Raw genomic sequence first — 19656 nt, forward strand, 5'->3', positions numbered from 1 at the left:
AAAAACAAGGTTACAATGGGCTAAGGAAAAGCAATCGTGGACTGTGGATGACTGGATGAAAGTCATATTCAGTGATGAATCTCGAATCTGCATTGGGCAAGGTGATGATGCTGGAACTTTTGTTTGGTGCCGTTCCAGTGAGATTTGTAAAGATGACTGCCTGAAGAGAACATGTAAATTTCCACAGTCATTGATGATATGGGGCTGCATGTCAGGTAAAGGCACTGGGGAGATGGCTGTCATTACATCATCAATAAATGCACCAGTTTACGTTGATATTTTGGACACTTTTCTTATCCTATCAATTGAAAGGATGTTTGGGGATGATCAATCAATCAATCAATCAATTTTTTTATATAGCGCCAAATCACAACAAACAGTTGCCCCAAGGCGCTTTATATTGTAAGGCAAGGCCATACAATAATTATGTAAAACCCTGACGGCCAAAACGACCCCCTGTGAGCAAGCACTTGGCTACAGTGGGAAGGAAAAACTCCCTTTTAACAGGAAGAAACCTCCAGCAGAACCAGGCTCAGGGAGGGGCAGTCTTCTGCTGGGACTGGTTGGGGCTGAGGGAGAGAACCAGGAAAAAGACATGCTGTGGAGGGGAGCAGAGATCGATCACTAATGATTAAATGCAGAGTGGTGCATACAGAGCAAAAAGAGAAAGAAACAGTGAAATCATTTTTCAAGATGATAATGCATCTTGCCATTGAGCAAAAACTGTGAAAACATTCCTTGCAAAAAGACACATAGGGTCAATGTCATGGCCTGCAAATAGTCCGGATCTTAATCCAATTGAAAATCTTTGGTGGAAGTTGAAGAAAATGGTCCATGACAAGGCTCCAACCTGTAAAACATCTGCCTCAGAGGGAAATGTGCCAGAGAAAAACAGACCAAAAAACACGTATTGTACCAAGTAGAGCACAACATCCAGACCAAGAGAAACAAGTCACTAATTTGAGTGCAGAAAAATACAAATATTCCAAAATATTTCCTCCCAGTAATGATTTTAGTTTTGGTTTAGTATTGATAGTTTAGGTCATTTTTAGATAGTAAACAAATAAAAATTTTTATGAATGCATTGGCACTAATATTTGCATTCGCAACATGCAAGAGTGGAAAACATTCATTTGTTTTATATGACACCTAAACAGATCTGCTTCATTTAAAATTTGGCCTCAAATTAAAAAGGAGTTTCTTGTAGTGGCATGAAGCCAATAGCAGGGGGGCAGACAAGGTTCCATGTCAGAGCACTGGTTCATCCTTGTCAGAAGACAATCCGACACACCGCTGAGCACAGCGAGAGCTGCTGAGAAGCTCAACGGTGTGTGGGAAAAACATGTCTGCTTTCCTCAATTGAGCAAAAAAGAGCTTCTATGGACATTAAAGATATCAGGATTTAGCTTTCTTGCATCATGAAAGCATTTTTACAAAAAGCTAATGGAGGTGTGCAATAGAGCAAAAAGGATGGGAGAAAAATGCACAGCCCATACTACAAAAATGCACAGTAATGATGTCACTCATACAATGGGACAAATTATGAATGTCATGTGACATACAATCCACCAATCAAATGACAAGGATCTGTTCAGGCATCACATAAAAGAAACTATTTCAATGTCTTGAATTAAAGTTATCTGAAGGCCAAGGTCAAAACAAAAGGTCAAATGCAAAGCTACAGACCTTCCCCTGCCCTTTGACACCTGTATCATTCTCATATCCTGAGCAAACTTGGAGGAGTCACATTAACAAGATACAGTACAACCTCTTTTCTGGTCTGGGGTCATCTGTTCATGGGGTTTTATTGGTGTTTTTGTCATGTCTGTCCTCCGTGAGTCTGCCCCCTGAAGTCCTGTGTGTTCGCCTGCCATCCTGTGTTGTCTGCTTGTGTATGTGTGTGAGTGTATCCCTCCTGTCAGTGAGGTGGATGTGTGAATGTGTGTCTGCCTCCCGGGTGCCAGTGTGAGTCCCAGGTGTGGGTGTGTCATTCTTGTGGTCCCGTATGTGTGTGTGTGTTCGTGTACACACTGTCTGCATGTGCACCTGTCACCTTGTCTCTAGCATATGCATATGTTCATGTATGTTACCGCCACCCATCCCCTTTGTTGCGTGTGCGATGTCTGCTCATGTCGACCCTTGTTTTACGTTCGCTCCCCGGTGTGTCCAGGCTTGGTGTGTTCCCCTGTTTATTCGTAGTTTCTTGTTGGTTCTGTCATATTCTAGGTTGATTATATATTTGGTTTTGTTTTTCATGTATGTTCTTTGTGGGTCATTTTTACTGTGTTCATATCTGTGCTTGTCTGTTATTTTTTTGTGTTGGTTTTCTTTTGGCCTGCAATTTGGGTCTTTATTAGTTAGGTTCTATTCACAATTTGCTGTTATATGTCATGATCCCGGATTATTTCTCTGTTTAGTCATTCTCTTTTTCTGTTTTTTCACGTGCACCTGTTAGTTCCTCCTTCCGGTTTTTTCCTGCACACCTGTTAGTCATTAGTTAGTCTTGATAGTCATTCCTGTTTTGTTTGTCTCTTGTGAGTCGAATGACAACTGTTAGGGCCCCTTCACACATAATGCAAGTTTGGTCGATTTGCGAACAACTCCAGGGCGACTCACGGCGGTAGAGCTCATATGAGCACACCACAAAACAACGCACCGATGTGCAGACGTGCACGACGCCAACGCAACGGCTCGTGCAAGCGACGATGTCTTTCAAGCATGTTGTTATGCAGCTGCAGCTGTGTTCCATGGGACGAGCTGCACCACATCGCGCCGCTGATTTGGAGGAAAATAAAATAAAAACCAGCTGTATAATTAGTAAATATCACTGGGTTGATATAAATAATACATAAAAGGGGAGGCAATACAGAACCCCGTGGTTAAATAAACCTGGTTTAAAACAAAAAACACCACTCACTGGATTGGAACACACATACACTGATTACCAGATGGAAACTCTACCACTGCGCCACAATCACTGTCCTGTAACAGCAGCGTGAAATGGCTAAAATCAATAAGCAGACAAATGTATTTTCTAAAAAAAGAAAAATGCTGTGATAACTGACCAAACGGCGTTTGGTACGTCATATTTCTGCTGATATGTGACTGAAAGTGGTGTATTTGTTGTACTGTTGGCTTGTCATATGGTCCTGCGGTGCGCCACTCACTGTCCTGTCAGACAGACGTGACGTTTAGATCGCCTGCTGCATGTCCACATAAACTGACGGTCCAGTCTAGCTGGAACAGCCTGTCAATGTGCACGCTCTCCAGCTCGTCACAGAAGCAATATATGTTTTTATGTTTTTCGATGTGAGTACAGCAAGCGCACACACCCGAGTGTCTGTCAAAACACGGTTTGTGTTCTGCAGCTCTGATGTCCAGGACCAGAGATGTCAACAGCTGCCATGCCCCCGTCCGTTCAGTGCACAGACCAAGGTGTCACTCTGTAATCAGATGAGATGCGCTTTGCCTGCAGGGGCATGCGCGAACCACACGCATGCATGTGTTGGGGGTAGCGGGGGAGTGCACGACACGTGCACACGTGGGGGGAGCCGACACTCTGGGCCACATCTCAGCAACTCCACAGTCGTAGGGAACTTACACAAATTTCACTGCCAACACAACAATGGTTGTCTGCAGACTGTTGTCGTGCCAAGAGTGTGAATGACCACACATTTTCTAAGTGCCAGGTGTCAGGTGGAATTTGGCCGACACCTGCTGCAAGAGGGATCGATGGGTTTGCACAGCGCACACTCTGTCTTTCAGCCGCTGGTGTGCACAAATAGCTGTAGCAACAGGTGTACGAGGGAGCTACGATTTTACATGTTTTGCATACAATTCCTGCTTCATGCGCACTTCGACAAAACTTTGCACTACGTGTGAAGGGGCCCTTACATTTTGGTTCCTTATTTAGTACAACCCCAATTCCAATGAAGCTGGGACATTATCATGATTGGGGTTTGTATGTTGTGTCTTTTTGTTTCTTTATTTTGTTGCTGCCATTCTTTGTCATTGTCATGCTTGATGGAGGGATCTTTCTGCTCTGTCTTCTGCTTAGTGTTGGGTGTTTCCAGATCCTTCCACACACACCTGTCCTGGGTTTCCTGCTAATCACTTCCTCTATTTTAGTCACACCTGTCACCCTGTCTGGTTGTGAGATTGTTGAGCCTTGAGCCACTTTTGAGTACTTATTCTTCTGAGCATTTCTGTCCTGTTTTTCACTACCCGTGTTTTTGACCTGCCTGCCTGTTTTTGACATTGTCTCTGCCTAATGCTTCGGATTCTGCTGCTTATTTTGGTCTGCATACCTGTAGACTGAACCCTGCCTGAACTTTCATTAAACCCTGTTATACTGACATCTGAATCCTGCATTTGTGTCCAACCACGTCGTTTCAGTAAGCCTGACAAACATTGTGTGAAATGTAAATAAAACAGAATACAATGATTTACAAATCGTCTTCAACCTATATTCAATTGAATACACCACAAAGACAAGATATTTAATGTTCAAACTGATAAACTTTTGTTGTGAAAAGTGTGATGACACGGACCCACAACAGGGGGCGTAAATGAATGGTCAATGGAAATACGAAGTAACAATTTAATGTTGTGAAATGTGCACAACGGATACAGATACAATTCAATACTATGGTCAATTATAAAGTTGGTGTCGTGTGGGCAGGCTCGAGGATAGGAGACGCCCGTCCAGAGAAGAGTCGGGACCCACACGATTTCCACCGCCAACGGATCTGGAACACCCCGGAGCCGCCAAGTCCTGAGTCCCCAGGTGGCCACCGTCTCCAGCTGTCAGATCGGGTACTGCTGGCAGGAAACACAAACAGTCAAGAGTGGGTGTGTGTGCACACACCCAGTAAAACAGTCAGCAGATTATTCCTGGTGGAGGGAGAAAACACCACCTCCTTATCTCACTACTTCCTCCGCTTATCCGTGCAGACTCCACTAAACAAGTGTAAGAGTGAAGAGTGGAGAACGCCAACTCTTACCACTCCCTCCAACTCGGCAGTCAGTGGAGAAGCTGCAAACTCAAAAGGTACAATAGCTACCAGCTCAGATGTGAAAGACGTCACAACTTAACTTAGCTGAGTCAATAATTACGGCTGAGTGTCTACCTGAATGGTTTAGACGATTTCTCGGAGGAGATGTGGTGTCTTCTCCCGGCCTTTATGGGTGAGGTGTGATGAAGGTGATGAGTGACAGCTGTCAATTCCAGTTCCTGGCGGCGACTGCGCCCTCTGGTGCCTGAAGCCCGCCTTCAGGCAGGGCGCCCTCTGGCGTTGGGCCAGCAGTACCTCCTCTTCGGGCGGCCCACAGAACAGGACCCCCCCCTCAACGGGTGCCTGCTGGCGCCTGACCCGGCTTGTCGGGGTGACGGTCGTAGAAGTCGGCCAGGAGGGCCGGGTCCAGGATGAAGCTCCGCTTTACCCAGGAGCGTTCCTCGGGTCCGTACCCCTCCCAGTCCACCAGATATTGGAATCCCTGGCCCCGTCGACAAACATCCAGGAGCCTGCGGACGGTCCACGCAGGCTCTCCATTGATGATACGGGCAGGAGGCGGCGCTGGTCTGGGAGTGCAGAGGGTGGAGGAGTGACAAGGCTTGATCCGGGACACGTGGAAGACTGGATATATCCGCAGTGAAGCTGGCAGCCTCAGCTTCACTGCGGCCGGACTGAGGACTTTGGTGATTGTGAACGGTCCAATGTATCTGTCCTTCAGTTTTTGTGACTTGACCTGTAGAGGGATGTCCTTGGTTGACAGCCATACCTCCTGCCCGGGCTGGTATGCAGGAGCCAGGGTACGCCGGCGGTCTGCATGGTCCTTAGCCCTCGTCCAGGCTTTCAGCAGGGCAGAGCGGGCTGTGCGCCACACCCGACGGCACATCCTGAGGTGGGCATGGACCGAGGGGACCTCGACCTCTCCCTCTATGGCTGGGAACAATGGGGGCTGATACCCCAAACATGCCTCAAAGGGGGAGAGGCCGGTAGCCGAGGAGATCTGACTATTATGAGCGTACTCGATCCAGGCCAGATGTTGACTCCAAGCCGTCGGGTACGCGGCAGTTACACACCGCAGGGCCTGCTCCAGATCTTGATTTGCCCGCTCTGCCTGTCCATTGGTCTGAGGGTGGTACCCGGACGAGAGGCTCATGGTGGACCCCAGTTCCCTACAGAAACTCCTCCAGACTTGCAAGGAGAACTGGGGACCACGATCCGAGACTATGTTCGTGGGGATACCATGCAGACGCACGACGTGGTGGACCAGGAGGTCTGCAGTCTCCTGGGCCGTCGGGAGCTTCGGGAGGGCCACGAAGTGGGCCGCCTTGGAGAACCAGTCCACTATCGTCAGGATGGTTGTCATTCCCTGGGACGCAGGGAGACCCGTGACGAAGTCCAGGCCTATGTGGGACCAGGGGCGATGAGGTACTGGCAGCGGATGGAGGAGTCCTTGGGCCTTTCTATGTTCAGCCTTGCCCCTGGCGCAGGTGGTGCAGGCCTGGATGTACTCCCGGACGTCGGTTTCCAGTGACGCCCACCAGAAGCGCTGCCGGACCACTGCCACGGTTCTTTGCACCCCTGGGTGGCAGGAGAGTTTGGAACCATGACAGAAGTCCAAGATCGCAGCCCTGGCCTCTGGTGGGACGTATAGCCTGTTTTTAGGTCCATCTCCGGAGTCCAGGTGTCGTGTCAGGGCTTCCCGGATGGTCTTCTCCACGTCCCAGGTGAGGGTTGCGACGACAGTGGACTCGGGGATGATGGTGTCCGGTGGATCCGACAGCTCTGGCTTGACCTCCTCTTCATGCACCCGAGACAGTGCATCGGACCGTTGGTTCTTGGTCCCGGGGCGATACATGATCTGGAAGTCAAACTGACCGAAGAACAGTGACCAACGGGCTTGCCTGGGGTTCAGACGCTTAGCGGTCCGGATGTATTCCAGGTTCCAATGGTCCGTGAAAACCGTGAAGGGGACCGTGGCTCCCTCCAGAAGGTGTCTCCACTGCCAGAAGTTCCCGATTGCCGACGTCATAGGTCCTTTCAGCCGGGGTTAACCTGCGGGAATAGTAGGCACAAGGATGGAGAACCTTATCGGACTCCCCACTCTGGGACAGCACAGCTCCTATCCCTGAGTCAGAGGCATCCACTTCGACAATAAACTGGCGATCAGGGTCAGGCTGCACCAGAACTGGTGCAGTCGAGAAGCGACGTTTTAACTCCTTAAACGCGGCTTCGCACCGATCCGACCAGGTGAAAGGGACTTTAGTGGAGGTCAGGGCTGTCAGGGGGCTAACAACCTGACTGTAGCCCTTAATGAACCTCCGATAGAAATTTGCAAAACCGAGGAACTGTTGCAGTTTCCTACAGCTTGTTGGTTGGGGCCAATCTCTCACCGCCGCAACCTTGGCCGGATCAGGGGCGACGGAGTTGGAGGAGATAATGAACCCCAGGAAGGACAAAGAAGTGCGGCGGAATTCACACTTCTCGCCCTTCACGAACAGCCGGTTCTCCAACAACCGCTGCAGGACCTGACGTACATGCTTAACATGGGTCTCAGGATCCGGGGAGAAGATGAGAATATCGTCAAGATATACGAAGACGAACCGATGCAGGAAGTCCCGCAAGATGTCATTAACCAAAGCTTGGAACGTCGCGGGCGCATTGGTGAGGCCGAACGGCATGACCAGGTACTCAAAATGACCTAAGGGGGTGTTAAATGCCGTCTTCCACTCGTCTCCCTTCTGGATCAGAACCAGGTGATACGCATTTCTAAGATCCAACTTTGTGAAGATTTGGGCTCCATGCAGGGGCATGAACACTGAATCCAGCAGAGGTAACGGGTATCGGTTGCGAACCGTGATCTCGTTCAGCCCTCTGTAATCAATGCATGGACGAAGTCCGCCGTCCTTCTTGCCCACAAAAAAGAAACCAGCCCCCATCGGGGATGTGGAATTCCGGATCAACCCGGCAGCTAGGGAGTCCCGGATGTAGGTCTCCATTGATTTGCGTTCCGGACGTGAGAGGTTGTACAACCTGCTGGACGGGTACTCAGCGCCCGGTACCAAATCAATGGCACAATCATACGGACGGTGCGGGGACAGCGTGAGCGCCAGATCCTTGCTGAAGACGTCAGCAAGATCATGGTACTCAGCTGGCACTGCCGCGAGATTGGGGGTACTTGAACCTCCTCCTTAGCTATTACACCGGGTGGAACCGAGGATCCTAAACACTCCCGGTGGCATGTTTCGCTCCACTGCGTTACAACCGCAGATGGCTAATCAATCCGGGGATTGTGCTTTAACATCCATGGATAACCCAAAATCACCCGGGAGGTAGACGGTGTTACAAAAAACACAATCTCCTCCCTGTGATTCCCAGACACGACCAATGTCACTGGCTGTGTCTGGTGTGTGATTAATGGGAGAAGGGTGCCATCTAGTGCCCGTACCTACAAAAGTGACGGTAAGGCCACTAGAGGGAGCCCAACCTCCCTTGCCCATCTGCTATCTAGCAGATTCCCCTCCGACCCCGAGTCCACCAGTGCTGGGGCGTGAAGGGTGAGATCCCCACTCAGGATTGTCACTGCATGCAGATTTTTGGGATTTCCCCTCGTGATTGTTATGGCCCACTCTTAGCCCAGTCTCTAAGGGCGGCGTTGTAGTTTAACCGCTTGGGGCAATTCTTCTGTATGTGCTCACTCGAGCCACAGAAAAAGCATTCCCCGCAGGCCAACCTCCGTTGTCTATTCTCTGATTTTACTTTAGCCCTGCTCGTGTCCATAGCTTCATCAGCAGGGGGAGCTGTTGCCACACGGAGCTCTCTGGCAGTGGAGCGGGGGAACGGCGGCACCCTTTCGGACCCGGGAGAGAGAGGGACGACTCGTGCCCGGCCACGCCCTTCGCCTCGCTCCCGACGATGTTCCTCCAATCGGTTGTCTAACTGTATAACCAGATCGACAAGCCCATCGAAATACTGCGGTTCATCCTTCGCCAGCAGATGCTCCTTCAGGACTGGAGACAGTCCATTTACGAAGGCGGCGCGGAGTGCAACATTATTCCAGCCGGACCTCGCAGCCGCGATGCGGAAGTCGACTGCATATTCGGCTGCACTCCGATGCTCCTGTCTCATCGACAGCAGCACGTTTGAAGCGGTCTCGCCTCTATTGGGGTGATCAAACACTTGTTTGAATTCCCGCACAAACCCAGTATATGTTGTTAGGAGCCATGAATTCTGCTCCCAGAGCGCCGTAGCCCAGGCGCGTGCCTGTCCTCGAAGCAGGTTTATCACATAAGCCACCCTGCTAGCATCAGACGCGTACATAACAGGACACTGTGAAAAGACGAGCGAACACTGCATTAAAAAGTCCGTGCATGTCTCGACAAAACCCCCGTATGGCTCCGGGGGGCTTATGTATGCTTCAGGGGACGGGGGGGGGGGGGGGGGGGTTCATTGAACAACCACTGGAATATCTGTATCTGGCAATCGGGCAGCAGGAGGAGGTGCTGCAGCAGCGCCCTGCGCGTGCGCTTCCACCTGAGCGGTGAGAGCCTCCATCCTCCGATTGAGTATAACGTTCTGCTCGTTTACCAAGTCCAACCGAGCAGTGAAGGCGGTTAAGATTTGCTGTAGCTCACCTAATACGCCTCCTGCTGGCCCCTGTACACCTTGTGTTTCCATTGGTTGTTCACCTGATGGTTGACGCCCCTCGGGATCCATGACGTTGGCTGAGAAATCCTGTTGAATGGTCAATGGCAATACGAAGTAACAATTTAATGTTGTGAAATGTGCACAACGGATACAGATACAATTCAATACTACGGTCAATTATAAAGTTGGTGTCGTATAGGCAGGCTCGAGGATAGGAGACGCCCGTCCAGAGAAGAGTCGGGACCCACACGATTTCCACCGCCAACGGATCTGGAACACCCCGGAGCCGCCAAGTCCTGAGTCCCCAGGTGGCCACCGTCTCCAGCTGTCAGATCGGGTACTGCTGGCAGGAAACACAAACAGTCAAGAGTGGGTGTGTGTGCACACACCCAGTAAAACAGTCAGCAGATTATTCCTGGTGGAGGGAGAAAACTCCACCTCCTTATCTCACTACTTCCTCCGGTTATCCGTGCAGACTCCACTAAACAAGTGTAAGAGTGAAGAGTGGAGAACGCCAACTCTTACCACTCCCTCCAACTCGGCAGTCAGTGGAGAAGCTGCAAACTCAAAAGGTACAATAGCTACCAGCTCAGATGTGAAAGATGTCACAACTTAACTTAGCTGAGTCAATAATTACGGCTGAGTGTCTACCTGAATGGTTTAGACGATTTCTCGGAGGAGATGTGGTGTCTTCTCCCGGCCTTTATGGGTGAGGTGTGATGAAGGTGATGAGTGACAGCTGTCAATTCCAGTTCCTGGCAGCGACTGCGCCCTCTGGTGCCTGAAGCCCGCCTTCAGGCAGGGCGCCCTCTGGCGTTGGGCCAGCAGTACCTCCTCTTCGGGCGGCCCACACAACAACTTTATTGTTTTTGTGAAAATATTTGCTCATTTTGAAATGGATGCCTGCAACACGTTTCAAAAAAGTTGGGACAGTGGTATGTTTACCACTGTGTTACATCACCTTTCCTTCTAACAACACTCAATAAGCATTTGGGAACTGGGGACACTAATTATGAGTGTCATGATTGAGTACAAAAGAAGCATCCCCAAATGTTTCAGCCGTTCACAAGCAAAGATGGGTGAGGATCAACACTTTGTGAACAACTGCATGAAAAAATAGTCCAGTAGTTTAAGAACAATGTTTCTCAATGTTCAGTAGCAAGGAATTTAGGGATTCCATCATCTACAGTCCATACTATAATCAGAAGATTCAGAGAATCTGGAGAACTTTCTACACGTAAGTGACAAGGCCGAAAAGCAACACTGAATGCCTGTGACCTTCGATCCCTCAGGTGGCACTGCATTAAAAACCGACATCAATGTGTAAAGGATCTTACCACGTGGGCTCAGGAACACTTCAGAAAACCATTGTCAGTTAACACAGTTCCTCGCTACATCTACAAGTGTAAGTTAAAACTCTACCATGCAAAGTGAAAGCCATACATCAACAACATCCAGAAATGCCACTGCCTTCTCTGGGCCTGAGCTCATTTGAAATGGATAGATGCGAAGTGGAAAAGTGTGCTGTGGTCTGATGAGTCCACATTTTAAATTGTTTTTGGAAATCATGGATGAGGTGTCCTCCAGACAAAAGAGGAAAAAAAACATCCAGACTGTTACCAGCGCAAAGTTCAAAAGCCAGCATCTGTGATGGTATGAGGGGGGTGTTAGTACCCATGGTATGGGCAACTTTCACATCTGTGATGGCACCATCAATATTGAAAGGTACATCCAGGTTTTGGAGCAACACATGCTGCCATCCAAGCAACGTCTTTTTCAGGGCCGTCCCTGCTTATTTCAGCAAGACAATGCCAAGCCACATTCTGCACGTGTTACAACAGCGTGGCTTCGTAGTAAAAGAGTGTGGGTACTAGACTGGTCTGCCTGCAGTCCAGACTTGTCGCCCACTGAAAATGTGCGGTGCATTATGAAGCGCAAAATACCATGACAGAGACTGTTGAACAACTGAAGTCGTACATCAAGCAAGAATGGGAAAGAATTCCACCTACAAAGCTTCAACAACTAGTGTCCTCAGTTCCCAAACGCTTATTGAGTGTTTTTAGAAGGAAAGGTGATGTAACACAGTGGTAAATATACCACTGTCCCAGCTTTTTTGAAACGTGTTGCAGGCATCCATTTCAAAATGAGCAAATATTTGCACAAAAACAATAAAGTTTATCAGTTTGAACATTAAATATCTTGTATTTGTCGGGTATTCAACTGAATATAGGTTGAAGAGGATTTGCAAATCATTGTATTCTTATTATTATATTATTTACATTTCACACAACGTCCCAACTTCATTGGAAATGGGTTTGTAGATGTGTTTTTGCTCCTGCTCCTTCTGTGTTGGATTGTTCACTTCTTGTTGTCAGTTCTTTTTATTATCACCTCACGGTCACACCTGTTGGTTTCCCTCAGTCCCGTGTTTAGTATGGGCTTTGTATTTTAGTTGTTTTCCCCCCTCAACATATGTGAATGTTGTTTTCCTCACCGTGTGGATTATTAAAGCACTTTGGATTTTTTGTACACTCATCCTTTGTGCCCTGGCTGTTTTGCATATTTGGGGTTGTATTTAGTCTCAGCTCCAGCAAACCACAACATTTTCGTTAAAAACACATATCTCAATATCCAAAGTCAAGGTCGTTGTCATGGTCATGGTAAAAAAAAACCTGTGAGGTCCAAAATTACAGACCACTACCAATGTTGGCACAGTTATTTTGAAAAGGTAATCCAACTACTGATTACTGATTACTCCTTGAAAAAGTAACGTAGTTACTTTACTGATTACTCAGTTTTAAAAGTGACTAAGTTAGACTACTAGTTACTTTATTAGTTACTTCCAGAAGCTGCCAACAACAACCTTCCTGCCACCTCAACATGAAAATGATAACCTGTTTTACCAATACTCACTTATAGTCACCCTTTCTTGACTTCAATGTTGACCTCATATTTAACTGTTGACAGCACTGTAATGGAAAACGTATAATTTCTAACCTACATTGTTTGTAAATGTAACTATTAAACTCTTTCTACCATTTTTCTAACATTTAAATTCTTTCTCAACATTTTAGTTGTTGAAATTATTATTATTATAAGTAATAGTAGTAGTAGTATGAAAAAATGTCTTCAAAAGTAGACCTTTAATCAAGGGGTGTTGTGGGGAGCCGTGCCCTCCCTCTCTTTTCCCACTGGATTCGCCCATGGATTGCCGTCTGAGCAGGAAGAATTGATAACGTGTATTTATGGAAAAAGCACGACCAGACTGACATGTAGCAAAGTTTTTTTTCCAGTGATTTTACCTCATGTCGTCCCCAGAAAGAGACTGTAGGTGCATTTGAATGGAAAAACCCCTTATTAATTGTTAATGTGTGGGGATCACCTGTTTTTAGCGAGGACACTCAGAGTGGCACAGAGTTTTAAAGGAAACAAGTGTAAAAATGTCTTAGTAAAGCTCAGTGCAAGTGTGCTGCCGTCACCACGCTTTGAGAGACGACAACTGTTTTTTCAACTCGGAGCTGCTGCAGAAAACAGATGAAAAGCTTGCAGCATCAAATGCTTAGTGGGCAAAGTGGGCAGCTCTGTCGAACCGCATGCCCACAGGCTACTGCAATCAACCCACAATACAAAAATAATAGTAACGAGTGACTTGGAGAAGCAACCTGATTGCTGATTTGGAAAGATTAACGCGTTAGATTACTCGTGACTGAAACAAACTGTCAAGATTAGAGTAACGTGTTACTTAGTAACCCATATTCAATTTTCCAGTCTGATTTGGATTTGAACCTCATCACTACAAAAACAATCACTCAGGGCTCTTGGGAAAAGTCCTTAATCCTGAAGTTGCTCCCAATGTGCAGCTGAGCACCTTGCATGGCACCAAAAGTACATCAGTGTGTGTGTGTGTGTGTGTGTGTGTGTGTGTGTGTGTGTGTGTGTGTGTGTGTGTGTGTGTGCGAGACTTTGCAAAGCTCTTTGCACTTCTGATTCAGATGGAGGAATGTTATATGAATGCAGTCAATTTTACCATTTATCATAGTGTGTGTGTGTGTGTGTGTGTGTGTGTGTGTGTGTGTGTGTGTGTGTGTGTGTGTGTGTGTGTGTGTGTGTGTGGGGCCATCTGGGAAGAGTCATGTTAATGAGATTTCATGACAGCACAGGAGCAAAAAAATATGCCATCATGGGTAAGAAATAAAATGTGTTGATTTTTGGATAGCGATTCCTTCAGTATGTACCAAGAATGCTTCAGATATATCTTTTTTTGTGGATAAACCATGCCTTCAAGTACATTTTCTGATTCGTACACTTTAATGATTTGCTCGTTTGTGATTTGCTTGCTGCTAAAAATATCCAGGGTAGAGTACATATCAAACAACAGCTTGCACCATCTTCACACACATTCTAACGATGGTGCAGCTCCACCAGAATGAGGGAGAGAAAACTCTGTCATTAGTAAGCTGTCACAGTGGCAGTACTACGTGCAAATGTGTCCAATATCTCAAAGTTATGGAGACAAAATAGAGCAAAGCTTTCTGATGAGTGACTGATAAAGAATGTTAAAAGGTATACAGCCCCCCCCCCACCGCCTTCTTCTGCCTTCCTTTGTGGGTGAGGTTTGGATCAGTCAGGTGCTACAGCGCTGCTAAAGGTTCTGGAGCAGGTTTGGGTAGAGTCATCATAAAAGAACACCAGATCTCTGAATTCTCATTCAAGTACATGTTGCATCACAGAGTCCATAAAACACACATCCCTCCTTATAGCACCCGCTGATCTCCGTGCTCCAAACGCTCGGGCTGTCAGAGCACCGAGGCGTGTCCAGGTAGCACTGGAAATACTAAACATTGATTGGTCCATCATTATGCCAGGTGTGAGCTTGTAAAAGAGTTAGTCATTATGGAATAAGACTCACAAATCTGTCTATGACACACACACACACAAACACTCTGTCACACTGAATTACTGAAACACTGATTTCCACCAGGCAGCACAGTGGCTTAGTGGTTAGCACTGTTGCCTCGCAGCAAGAAGGTCATGGGATTGATTCCCACCTGTGGCCTGTCTGTGTGGAGTTTGCATGTTCTCCAGATGTTCACGTGGGTTCTCTATGGGTGCTCCGGCTTCCTCCCACATCCAAAAACATGCAGGTTAGGTGAACTGGAAGCCAGAAGTGGGAGTAAGTCACCATCAAGTCACTCTCAAGTCATGAATCAGCAAGTCCCAAGTCAAGTCTCAAGTCATAATGACCACCAATTGTTTGCAAGCTGACTTGAGACTTTAGGGGAGGTGATGGTCTAGTGGCTAAAGTGTTGGGCTTGAGTCCAGAAGATCATGGGTTCAAATCCCCACCTGACTGGAAAATCACTAAGGGCCCTTGGGCAAGGCCTTTAATCCCCTATTGCTCCGGTGTGTAGTGAGCGCCTTGTATGGCAGCACCCTGACATCGGGGTGAATGTGAGGCATAATTGTAAAGCGCTTTGAGCATCTGATTCAGATGGAAAAGCGCTATATAAATGCAGTCCATTTACCATTTACCATTTGAGACTTGACTTGGGACTTGCTGATTCATGACTTCAGAATGACTTGACAGTCATGTACTCCCACCTCTGCTGAAAACTTTAAATTGTACGTAGTTAGGGTGTGAAAGTGTTTGTTTGTCTATATGTGGCCCTGCAAGAGACAGGTTCTGTGCACACCTCATGCCCTATGACTGCTGGGATAGACTCCAGCCACCCGTGACCCTTGTTTGGAGTAAGCAGTTGAACATGGGTGAATAATTTCCACTAAATGTGGCAGCAGGTTGTGCATGCTCTAAAACAGTGAACGCTAAATTTGGAGGCAAATCTACAGAAAAAGAGCAGCGACAGAATTATGGGATTAATTAAGCATAATAATAATAATCAGCAGATAATACACTTCAGTCTAACGGACAGTCAAGAAAGGTTGAACCGATAGTGGAATACATGTAAATTGTAGGAAATTTAATGACAGATTAAAGGGGTGGACAGTACAAGATATTCTAGTCGATAACCAACATCTATCCTCAAAACTATGTCTGCAGATGTGCACATAGAGACACTTGAGACATGCAGAAGACAAAATGAACTTGTACGACTTTAGTGGTTTCCCATGGTGGAGTACTGAAGTGTGTATTTGCATTACGGTTTGTGGAGTTGAGATTTCTGCATGTTTTATAGACAAAAATGACAAAGTTAATGCAAAGAAACACAAAATGTGTCAGTCATCTGTTAATAAAATGATATAACCATTTACCTCGACAACATCCTCATTTTCTCTAAGACCCCTACTGAACACATCCTCCAAATCCACCAAGTACTCCAACAACTCCTTGAAAACCCCCTTTTTGTTAAAGTCGAAAAGTCCGCCTTCCACCACAACTCAGTTCTGTTCCTCTGGTTCATTTTTTAGGAAAATCAGATCAAACCAGACCCAGGAAAAGTCAAAGCAGCCAGTGATTGGCTTTTACCCACCAACCTCAAACATCTCCACCAATTTCTAGAATTTCCTAACTTTTACCGTTGATTCATTCGTAACTTCAGTCAAGTCACTGCACTAATCAACAAACTCACTTCCTGTAAATCACAATTCCTCTGGACCCCCGCAACAAATCATGCCTTCCAACAGCTTAAACATCGCTTCTCCACAGCTCCCATTCTCATCCAACCTGACCCTGATCGCCAGTTCATAGTGGAGGTCCATGCCTCAGACGTGGAGATCAGGGCCATCTTATCCCATCGGGCTGAGGCTGACCATCAACAACACCAGTGCTCTTTTTTTTCACACCGTCTGACTCCCGCTGAGCATAACTATGATGTGAGCAACTTCAGCTGATCAAGGAAGCATTAGAGGAATGTAGACACTGGCTAGAAGGTACCACCATTCTATTCATTGTCTGGACTGATCACACAAACCTAGCCTACATTCAAACAGTCAAAAGACTAAACTCCAGACAGACCAGGTGGTCCTTATTCTTCAGACGGTTTAATTTCACCATTGCACATCGCCCAGGATCCAAGAACACTAAACCAGACACTTTGTCAAGAGAACTTTCCATCCTGAACCAATAACCCGGCTCCCGGTGTCGCTGACCAAACAGTCCCCCTAAAAATCGGTCCCTCCTGATGACGGGGATCACCTCGTCATGGTTAACACCTCGTTTCTGCTTCAAACTGCACTCCAGTCATCATCTGTCTCAGCGACAGATACCTGAAGCTTTTGTACAATAATTGTTTCCACATAAATTCAGCATTATTTCATAATAATAGGCGGTGGAAATGATTAGAGTGCCGCGGGTAAATGAGCTGCTAGCTGATGCATTCACTGTGGGTCGGTCATTTCAAAGCATCACGGAATTTCGTCACGTTTCTGCTTAAAATGGCCTTGTTTCTGCTTAAAACTGACTTTAGAATGATTTAAGAGGTTTTACCTTCATCATCTAATGGTTAATAATCCCATTAATCCATTTGATTGCTTTGGGTGAGGAGACTCCATCTCAGACGTGCTGCTGTGGTCCGAAATGACGCATGCACAGATGCAAAAGGCGGACTGATTTTTAGGGGTGGACCGTTCGGTCTGCGACACCGGTTCTCATCCTCCCACAGTTCCACTCATCCATCAGCGCCGTTGTGGTCACCTGACTCTGGCTCTACCGTGTCAATCATATTCTGCTCCAGCTTGTGTCTCCAGCTCCAATGCCTTCATGACCAACAATTCAGTACCACTTTTCATCATTCAATAAACCTTTGTCATTTTTTCACCTCAGCCTCAACACCTTTGAGTCCACATCCTTTACCAGCAACACCTGACAACAGATGTGTTCTAGATGATGTACATTTCTTGCTATACTCCTTAAGAATGGCTGGAGCCATAAAAAAATTCCTCACCTGTGATATCTCTCTCTCTCTCTGTCTCTCTCTCTCTCTCTCACACACACACACACAACCATACAAAGAATCTTGAATGTCATTACCCAATGTACTTATTAAAAATTTAATTACATTAAAAATTTACTTATTTTCTTCTTAAACAACTCCATCCAGGAAACCAGCTAAGTAAAAATTAGCAATGACAGTATATGTACAACCAATGAAGTTGGGACGTTGTGTAAAATGTAAATAAAAACAGAATACAATGATTTACAAATCCTCTTCAACCTATATTCAATTGAATACACCACAAAGACAAGATATTTAGTGTTCAAACGGATAAACTTTATTGTTTTTGTGCAAATATTTGCTCATTTTGAAAAGGATGCCTGCAACACGTTTCAAAAAAGCTGGGACAGTGGTATGTTTACCACTGTTACATCACCTTTCCTTCTAACAACACTCAATAAGCGTTTGGGAACTGAGGACACTAATTGTTGGAGCTTTGTAGGTGGAATTCTTTCCCATTCTTGCTTGATGTATGACTTCAGTTGTTCAACAGTCAACAGTCTCCGTTGATGGATTTTGCGCTTCATAATGTACCACACATTTTCATTGGGCAACAGGTCTGGACTGCAGGCGGGCCAGTCTTGTAGCCGCACTCTTTTAATACGAAGCCACGTTGTTGTAACACGTGCAGAATATAGCTTGGCATTGTCTTGCTGAAATAAGCAGGGGCGTCCCTGAAAAAGACATATATTATGGACTGTAGATGATGGAATCCCTAAATTCCTCGCAATTGAACATTGAGAAACATTGTTCTTAAACTGCTGGACTATTTTTTCACGCAGTTGTTCACAAAGTGGTGATCCTCAACCCATCTTTGCTTGTGAATGGCTGAGCCTTTTGGGGATGCTCCTTTTACACCCAATCATGACACTCATAATTAGTGTCCTCAGTTCCCAAATGCTTATTGAGTGTTGTTAGAAGGAAAGGTGATTTAACACAGTGGCAAACATACCACTGTCCCAGCTTTTTTGAAACGTGTTGCAGGCATCCTTTTCAAAATGAGCAAATATTTGCACAAAACAATAAAGTTTATCAGTTTGAACATTGAATATCTTGTCTTTGTGGTGTATTCAATTGAATATAGGTTGAAGAGGATTTGCAAATCATTGTATTCTGTTTTTAATTTACATTTCACACAATGTCCTGTATGTGTTGTTATTTATATCTAGCAATTGCTATTGTGGTGGCATTCTGAGATTGCATCCTGCTTGTTCCTTTCTGTGTGGAGTTTGTATGTTCGCATGGTTCCTTCCGGGTGCTTCTTCCCACTTCCAAAGACATGCAGGTTAGGCGAATTGGAAACTTTAACTTGACCATACACTCAAAAAACTGACTCACTGGATTGGATTTCCATCTAATAAATATACTTAGTCCCAATTAAATTATCTGGCATGGATGGAAATCCTGCACATAATTGAAATGAGTTCATCCAATGAGTCTTTTTTTGTGTGTGTGTAGGTGTGAATGTGTTTGTCTGTCTAGATGTGGCCCTGTGATAGACTGGCATTCTGTCCAGGGTGTACCCCACCTCTCGCCCTAACTACACACACACACACACACACACACACACACACACACACACACACACACACACACACACACACACACACACACACACACACACACACACATATATGGCACCAATTCAAAAAACACATCCTTGCAATATAACTTCATTTAATTGAGTTGTGGCTTTTGCAGTCCTCACAGACAAACCTCTGGAGCTGCCAATGCTCCAAAATGAATAGTATTTTTAATGAAACTCTGGGGACATAGAGATTGTTAGAAAGAAACCAATACACTGTTTAACTGAGATATGGCAAAATAAACAAAAACTAAACCAACAAACAAAAAAGTAAACCGAATTAAATTGCTTCCACCAGTAAGAGTCAAATTAATTTAGTTCTACAAATTAAGTTAGAGTAGCTATTACTTGTTAGGTTCATTTTTATCAACCTAATTCATTTGAGCCTGTGGAAGTACTTCATTGGTGCAATTCTTTTTTCAGATGCTGCCCTCAAAAACTGACTCATTGGATTGGATTTCCA

The 19656-nt window shown here is 46.0% G+C and overlaps 1 long non-coding RNA gene across 1 annotated transcript; it reads left to right on the top strand.

Annotated features, from left to right (window-relative positions):
• Window positions 1-1404: 1404 nt before the first annotated feature.
• LOC117528364 lies at window positions 1405-15554 on the top strand. Its single transcript, XR_004565746.1, has 3 exons — window positions 1405-1589; window positions 4158-4160; window positions 15540-15554. It is a non-coding gene; the product is annotated as an uncharacterized LOC117528364 (long non-coding RNA).
• The last annotated feature ends 4102 nt before the right edge of the window (window positions 15555-19656 follow it).

This window comes from Thalassophryne amazonica, chromosome 16 (genome assembly GCF_902500255.1).
Source record: "Thalassophryne amazonica chromosome 16, fThaAma1.1, whole genome shotgun sequence".
NCBI lineage: Eukaryota > Metazoa > Chordata > Actinopteri > Batrachoidiformes > Batrachoididae > Thalassophryne > Thalassophryne amazonica.